This window comes from Triticum aestivum, chromosome 5B (assembly GCF_018294505.1).
Source record: "Triticum aestivum cultivar Chinese Spring chromosome 5B, IWGSC CS RefSeq v2.1, whole genome shotgun sequence".
Lineage (NCBI taxonomy): Eukaryota > Viridiplantae > Streptophyta > Magnoliopsida > Poales > Poaceae > Triticum > Triticum aestivum.
The window spans coordinates 431,055,665-431,064,414 of NC_057807.1; positions in this window are offsets into that span (position 1 = coordinate 431,055,665).

Below are 8,750 nucleotides of genomic sequence, written 5' to 3' on the forward strand. Positions count from 1 at the left end.
AAAACTGTAGTAGTAACTAGTACTGGTGCATGCTCGTAATTAATAGAACAAACGTAGGCGACACAGACACACACACTACTACTAGTACTACTACTTCTCACATGCTGGCCAAACGTTGTCGTTCTCCTTCCCGGGTTTGTCGTTGACACCCTACCGTGCTTGGATCTCCGCCCAGCTCTTCGTAGCAGCGCGTGCGTCCTATTCATTCTTGCGGCAGTGGGCCTCTCTTTTCTTGAGTGCTTTCTGCCTTTTCTGCTCCCTTTGTGCGGCTTTGGCCGCCTCTGGCTCTACCGCCCATTCGGCCTTGGCATCTTCAAAGTCTGCCCACGTAGTTGTGAGATCGAGAGCGGCGATGAACTCGGCACGGCGGGATGCCATCGCTTCCCTACCATTTTGTGTGTGGTCGTGGGCGGCGAGGAACTCGGTGCGGGGGGATGCCATCGCTTGCTTACTGGTTAATGTGCGGCACGGTGGCATGAATGACGCTTGGCAAGAGCTCTGGGGCAGAGTGGCCAGATAACCGTATATAGTGTGCATTGGTTTGTTAAGAGCTCAAGGACAGAAGATGAAGGAAATTTGGATTGCCCTTCAATCCAGGTCATTTATTACCGAGTAAAATTCATTGGCGGTCATCGAACTTGTCTCGATAGCTCACTTTGATCATTGTATATGAGACATGGTGATTATACGGTCACAGGCTCAACGTATAGCTCCGTATTTGTCTGGTTGACTAGTCAAACAGTCCACATGCGCCTCATCAGCTCGTGTTCTGTATCTATCTAACTATGCGGGCCTACCTGTCAGTGGAGAAAGAAATAAAAACCAAAATTATGCGTATGTGAGGAATCAAATCACAGACTCGTCGCTGCAATGCACACTCGTCAGCTAAATGAAAATGAAATACTTTGTGTTAAATGCACAAACCAATTTTTTTATATTATATGTGATGCACACATTAGACCACACTATCCATAGACGCAAGTAGCACGTACGCGTGCAGACACTCACGCTCACGGTGTCAAACCATGCAATTGCATGCACATCGCCCTCTCAATCAAAGTCCTGATCATGGCGCCACGCAAACGGTGAGCCCGTCACCTGCGCGCCCCGGCGGTCTCGCAAAAAGAAGACATTTGCAGGCGGCCTCCACGAACATCGAGCATGTATTCACTGGCTCAACTACAACGTCATACTCGTGCTTGGGCGCTGAGCTGCTCGACATTAGCCATGGCTCTGCACACGAGCGACGGCGTGACTCAACACCTTGCTCATGTATATCATCCATGAGAATGAAAATCTATAAAACAGCCTAGCTAGAAAGGGTACTATGGTACCTATATATGTATCATGATCGACCGATCGTAGTGCCACTGCACAAGAGTGAGTGTTTTATCGATTCGCCCATTATTCATAAGTTATGCATGGTTGTGTGGTGTCTAATGGTGGTCGTCGAAGGCTAGCTGGCGACAAGAGCGGTTGCATGGACGCCTGGTTGTCTATACGTGCCGCATATGCTTCAAAGGCTCATCATCCATGAGTTCACATTTTACCACCACCCAACGTCTGACCGCCCTGGCCTACCGAAACCCCTTCCATCACTAGCAAGTGCTTCCCGCCTGAAACGGTCACCTTGGATCCAGAACTTCAATGCCGCATTCACGCCCGATGAGACCTCTCACTAGCGCTGACATTGCAGCAGCGCGACGGTCGATAGAGCACCACCCGCGCGGCATCCCGGTGCAAGCGACTGCTCCGCGTTAATGACACCACGGTCATCCGTCTGTCTGCCACTCACATTAATGACACGCGGCTGCCGAAGAACCTACTCCTATGCTAGCCGTCCATCCGTTTGCCGCGGCTCATTGCCATTTGCCCACTATATTAACTTCAGCCCCAGCTCCCAACCACACCCAAAGACCCACAATCATTCTCCTCTGGTTCCCTTCCTTCTGTCGGCACCACTCCAACCATGGACTCCTGGCGCTCCAAATCTCTCTTGGACATACAGTCGCAGGAGTAGAAGAAGGACATCGGCGGCTCCGCTCCGGGCGCGCTCCAAAGCTCTCTTGGACGTACTGTCGCAGGAGCAGACGAAGGACATTGCCGGCTCCCCTCGGACGCCCTCCACCGCCACGACCACGAAGTTGGCACGCGTGCGTGGGCGCAGCTGACAGCGAGGAAGAGCAGTACATGGCAGGTCGCCGCTCCTCTGATCCCAGGAAGGCCACCGCTCCTCCACTCAGACAATGCCAAGCTTAGTGGGGTAAACATCGGTGGCCGATTAGCTTCTTGATGGCGACGTGGAGGTGGAAATCTTCAGAACCATGTGCTCCAGAGGAGGAGGTTATCGAGGCCGAGATGGACATAACCAAGGCGGATGAGGAGGAGGTAAAGGCAATAGCTGGAGCGTCAGTTCTTGGGGCTCATGTCCGGACATCGTGGTCGGGCGCCGGCGACCATTTAGATTAGGTTTACAGTAGGTTTTAGTATGGTTTGTGCGAAATATGTAATGAATTTCATCCAGTTTATAGGATTTTTTTTCGAAATGTAATGAATTTCATCCGGTTAATTTGAAATTTGCTTTGTTTGCACTGTAGCACGTCATACCACTCAAACTAGCCCGCCTAACACGTGGGAAAGCCCCGCCCTTGTCATTTTGTTTTGGATTCTATCGATTGATCGCACAAAAATGTTACACTTTGCAAGTTCAAATGGAAAAGGCGGCACACTTAAAGCACTCCTGTCGCATTCGCGTCACACCCCCAACAGTCCGGCTCGCACGCCACTCACCAGAGGGGACACACGTTGTGTTGAATTTTCACTGACATGTGGGACTGCAATTGAATAAACCGTCGATAGCCGAAATCTAATCACTCGGCGATCGTCAGCTGGGAAGAGAGAGACGGGGGAGGGATAAGAGATCACCCGCCCCCCGTGCGCGGACTCCAAGAAATATGGTGATAATGTGAGGTGGGCCATGCGGGAATCTGGACTGCTTCCAAGCCCGCTTCTGACCGCCCTGGCCCACCAGACACAAGCTTCCCGCATTCATAGCAAGTAGGTAGTACAATACTGGGCCATAAGCCCACTTACATGGAGGAGAGAGAGGCATTGACAAAGTCAAGGAGTGGGCTCTGCAAGAGCCCGTCTCTGCACGTGCTCCTAGGTATAAAAAACTAATTCTAAAAAAAGAGGTATAAAAAACAATCGTGTCTAAAAAAGAAGGTAATAACATCTTAGAGGAAATAGATAGAGAGAAAGTGAGAAAAAGTTGTAACCTTATAGCCAACCTTATAGTCAACACTATGGTACATGAGGAAGGAGGGAGTTTTGCCCATGCCAAGTTCACTGGGCTGCCGTGTTTCACATTACTTCGTCGTAACAGTGGAGACAATAGCTTTCATAGAAAATAAAAAATAAATACTTGTTGCTCATCCTCGATATCGGAAATAAATACTCGTTGCTCATCCCACATGTTATGACGGAGGAGTGTGAAACTTATTGTACCCGCAATACTGCTACCACACGCGAAGACTAGACGACAATGTAGCACATCATATCACTAAAACTCACTAGGCCAAACTAGTCCGCCTAGGATTTGTACGTCTCTGTACTACTATGATTTTGTGTTCTAAAAAAGTATCCTTTGTCAATCTAATGATTAGGAGTAGAAAGAGGGTCTATCTCTCTCTCGAGATCTCTCACCATCCCACAACCCCTCTAGCACACATACACACTCACTGTAGCCACTCTGAAAGTAAAACGTCACTACACATTCACGCTTCCACAAAAAAATTACACATTCACGCATGTTAAAAGTACGTGCCAATTTTGCTGGCTATTAACGTGAGGCTTCCTTTGGTTTAGAGGAATCTTGTAGGAATTTTTCCTATAGAAATCCTATCCTATGAAATTCCTACAAGATTCCTCCATCGGAATGGAATCATATTCCTATGGAGGAATTCTTGCAATCCTCCGCATTTCATAGGAAAATAAACATTAGCCTAGACTCAATGGGAAAATCATATGATGTGAATGAAAGGGCATCTCCTTTCCTATTCCTACTCACAGGATTTAAGATACATGTCATCTCATTTCCTATGACTTTCCTATTACTACGATTTTTCCTACCCTATGAACTAAATGAGGCCTGAATATATATGTGAACCAACTCTTTGAGTTTGATGTGTATTAATGTATAATTGAAGACTATTGTTTGATCGATCGCTAAGCCCACAATTTTAGGAGCTTGGGCTATTGGACGATCGATGACGGATCGTACCTATAAGCGTACCACGAGCTCATCAGCCCCAACGTTTCTCTTCGGTTAGTGTTTCGCAAGTACTATAGCTCGCACAGTAGCTAGCCTACTAACACCAAGAATCATGAAACAAGCCTTGTTGATATGATAAACAGTTCAAACTTACATCTAAGCATGCCATATATTACATCAAAAGCTGGTGAGGATACATCTGTTGCCATAACTCAGAGAGGGTTCATATGATTCACTATCAAACAAAAGTAGCAAGTACGGCCCACACAAGACAGTGCACTAGCCTTAAGATGGTTTGATAACATGCATCATAATGGTAATTAAACACAATGCACACTACCTTGAAGGATTAGCACGACCAACTATTTCTTTTCATTGATCTCTCGAGCAATGACCACAACACAGACAGCGGCATGGGAATCGATCTCTGGGGCAATGTCCACAGGATGGACCTTGACATCAGAATCAATCTCCGGGGCGATGTCCACAGGATGGACATCGGCGTCGGAATCGATCTCCGGGGCGATGTCCATAGGACGGACCGCGACATTGGAATCGATCTCCGGGGCGATGTCCACTGGACGGACCGTGACATCGAAAACGATCTCTGGGCGTTGTCCACAGGACAGACCGTGACATTGAAATCATCAAGGACGTCCACCGGCACCCACACGACCCTAACATATTAGCAAGCACATTGCAAATAATAAAAATCCACAACTATGGTAAGCCATTTTTTACCTTGTGCAAGTCATCGGGGGGTCCCATCCCTCTCGGGCCATTGCCTTGCTAGGGAAATACTGCTTCTCAATGGCGACTATCTCCTCAAACTCGTCCTTGAGCCTCTCATAGGTGGCCATTAGTGTTTCTGGGGTAGGCACGATGGAGCCCTTGCTGTTCTTCCATCTTTCTTTGAGGAGTTCGTCCGCCAACGTCATCAACTCTTTGGCCAGTGCTTGTTTCTTGGAGTTCTTCATCTCCATGGGTTGGCCCACCGACATGGCCAACTCGTTGGTCGGTGCTCGCTTCCTGGAGATCTCTGCCTCGAGTGGGTTGTCCGCAGGAAACTCTTTGCCTGGTGCTCCAGGATCCATCCATAAACCGACAAACAAAAAGCAATCGAAAGGAAACCACAATCGCAATGAAAACGGGAAAAGGATAGGCTATGAGAATAGGTCGGTGCTTGGCAAAAAGAAGATTCTTTGAATGAAAATATAGTAGCATAACTAATTCGTCTACCATTCCTTCGTCGGTACAGAAGAAAAATGGCAGAAATGAGTAGCCGGGAGTAAGGTTTTCTTCAAGGGGAGAAAGGGCTGCAACGAGCATTCCAGTGAAATGATGGTTTGTTCGTCCAGTCCAACTTCGAGGCCACTTTACCATTGCTGGTAAAGGCGTGGGTTTTGTGATATGACGGGTCATGAAGGCCACACCGGGGTGGCTGGTGAGTCTCGACTGTAGCACCTCGCTGTGATTTGGTGGATGCACGCGGGCCGGATGCTTTGATGTCCCGCATGTAGATAGAGCGGCTAGTCATATACATACTCCATCCTAGTTTATTGGTCCCTATGATAAATCTATGCCAAATTTTGACTATAAATTTAACTAACAAAATGTTCATGCATGTCACAAAAAATTACATCATTGAAAACTATGTTCAAATACGAACCAAAGGATATAATTTTTGTTAACACGCACTAATGTTTTGGCAGTTAAATCTTTGGTCAAAATTTAGCACAAATTACAAAGGGGCCCATTAAGATTGTAGTCTCACATTTTGTTTTGAGGATACTCCCACATAGAAAAATAAATAATAATGCATGTTGGGGTAGCCCACGTTTCGATAATTTTAGCCGTGGGCTTGTTCACAAATTTTACGAGACGGTGGTTGTTCACTTAATGGAGGGTCTAGTACCAGACTTGAACGATACAAAGTGCGACTTGGCACACCATAACACCACTTGGAATAAGCGGGTAGCTATCTCAAAAAACAATCAACAACTCAAAAAAATAGCGACCTGCACGTACACAATTTTAAACGATTGTTTTGATGGAGTGAAAAAAGAAAACTACCCCACTATAGTGTATATATAGGCAGGAGCCTCCGCGCTTGCTTGCTAGGGTTGCTCTATTCACACACTCTCATCCTCTCCAGATCTAAACAAGATAGCGTGGTAAACACTGTCTTTCTATCCTCACCGCTGGTTACAGATCCGGACGTATCCCCTCCGCCGAAGAAGGGGAGGAGGGGCAGTGTTTAGGCCGTCGTCGACAGCGAGGGAGGAGACCCACTGCCGGCCACACTGTTATCTCTGGCCGAGCATTAGCGCGGGAGGTCCTTTGATCCCTTCATCGCAGCCCTAGTGTGGGTGGATCCGGCCTCCCGCCGCCCACCTATCTGCATCCCGATGACCTTCAGGTATATCTTCCTTCGAAACCGGCCTAGCGCTACATCCCCAGCTTGCTACGTCGTTGCATGTGCATCATTTTATACCCCTCAACCCCTCTTGACCAGATGTTCCAACGTCACTTTTTTCTATTATTAGAGGTAAAGCTACTTCATGGATTCGAATCTTGTACTTGGTTCAAACAAAAAATAAAGGGGGAAATTTAGTATGTACATAGGACTTGGTACAAACAGGAAGGAAAGGGGGTGAAAGTAGTACATACTGGTCATCCAACCCGTCTCTTAGTCAAAAATGGAAATTTAGGGAAAACGCTTTACACAGTGGTATGACCAGGACTAGATTTGCTATCCACACATAGGAGTAGGTGGCTAGAGTGAACAAAAATGGGACCAACCCAGATATGTTTCTTGGATGTTTGTTTCTCGGGACAACAAATTCTGAATCACCACTTTATGCCCCAGTTTAGGTACATGGTGCTTAACTGCTGGTGCACCCACTGTCCCATGCCCTTATAGCAAATATTTACCTGTTCTTAATCTAATGCCCCAAGTAAAATGAAGCCATGCCACTGTTATAAGCCATGACAAGTTTAGCCAATTGTTTTTGCCAGTAATTGTTTGAGACTCTGATTGTTTCCTCTGTTGCTTCTTGTGCAAATAGGGATATCCATTTCACCTCGTTGCTATTGGGACCTTTTGGTGCACTGCACAAAACACTTCTTAAAAGAAGTGACTTTTGTGCTGTTTAACTAGAACGTCAGAATGGAAACGTTGGTTCATTTTGGTGGAACTGCACAAAGGGAGATCTGTGTTCCAATATTCATCATCCAAATTGGCACGATAACCTTCCGTTAGGTCAGAATGATATTTAATGCATGTGTTCATCTCTATTTTGGACTGCCATGAGAAAATAATGCTATTGTTTACTAGTACACTTGTATTCCCTCACTGATGACAAAACCAATTCTAAAATAGAAGGCCAATCATGTACTTGGTTTCAACAACTGGCGAGGAGAAAGAGAAACAGAGCATGAAGAGGAAGAAGAAGAATAAGAAGGAGGAAATGAAGAAGATCACTCGATGGCACCATCCTATGTTATCCTGACATCTTGCTAGTGGTATTGTATTACTGTGTTGCTACTAGTCTTAATTTACTTGGAAGACTAGCAAGATGCTCGTTCGTTGCATGTAACATCGAGATGCACTTAATAGCAAGATCACCAACTCTGTTTTTTGTAAGAGTATAAGAGTAATAGATAATAGAGTAGAGATAGATAGAGAAATGCAACAGAGTAGTACTTGGCTTAACGACACATCATACTAATTAACTGGATTTTGGATGCATGTGTGACCCAGCTCTACACGATTAACTGTGCCAAGGTGATCTTGCTGAAGCTGAGGCGTCGATTGAGGCCATTGAAGGGCTCCGACAACGTCTCCCTTACATGTGACATGATCCTCCAGGGAGCCCTTCCACTTCTGCTGTCTCTCCTGCAAGGTCACTTAATTAATCAGGAGTACTTAAGTAGCACTAATTTATTGCTGCCTAATTTTCTTGTCGGAGTTAAACAAATCTTTAGTAGCACCCTAGGTAGAATCATGTACCTGTATATCTATATCCGTGGAGGTGAAGCATGTGGTGGAGCAGGGAGGGAATGTTGGTACTGTCATGACACAATAATGCTATTGTCTTTCTATCCTTTCTCACTAAGATAATGAAGGTTTCACGTTGTTCCTACTTGTGCAAACATGGATCATGTTGTGCCAATCGTACATTTTAGTGGAACTCACAAGAGAATACAATGAACTGTATCCCAGCCAGTGCTTTAACTCTGCTGGAAGTTCTTGATAATCTTTCGATATAATCTCACCACTAGTAAACAAGAGTTATTTCAACCATATACTTGAAGTGCACAAAAATATATACTATCGAGTGATTCCAGTGAGTTCTTTATCATCTCTTCTTGGACTACTTGAATAAGCTTTGGTGCTCAGGTTGGTACCGGCCTAAGGCCTTCAGCCATATTAGTTTGTTGTACCTATATATGTATCATGCTACTATGTTGCTAC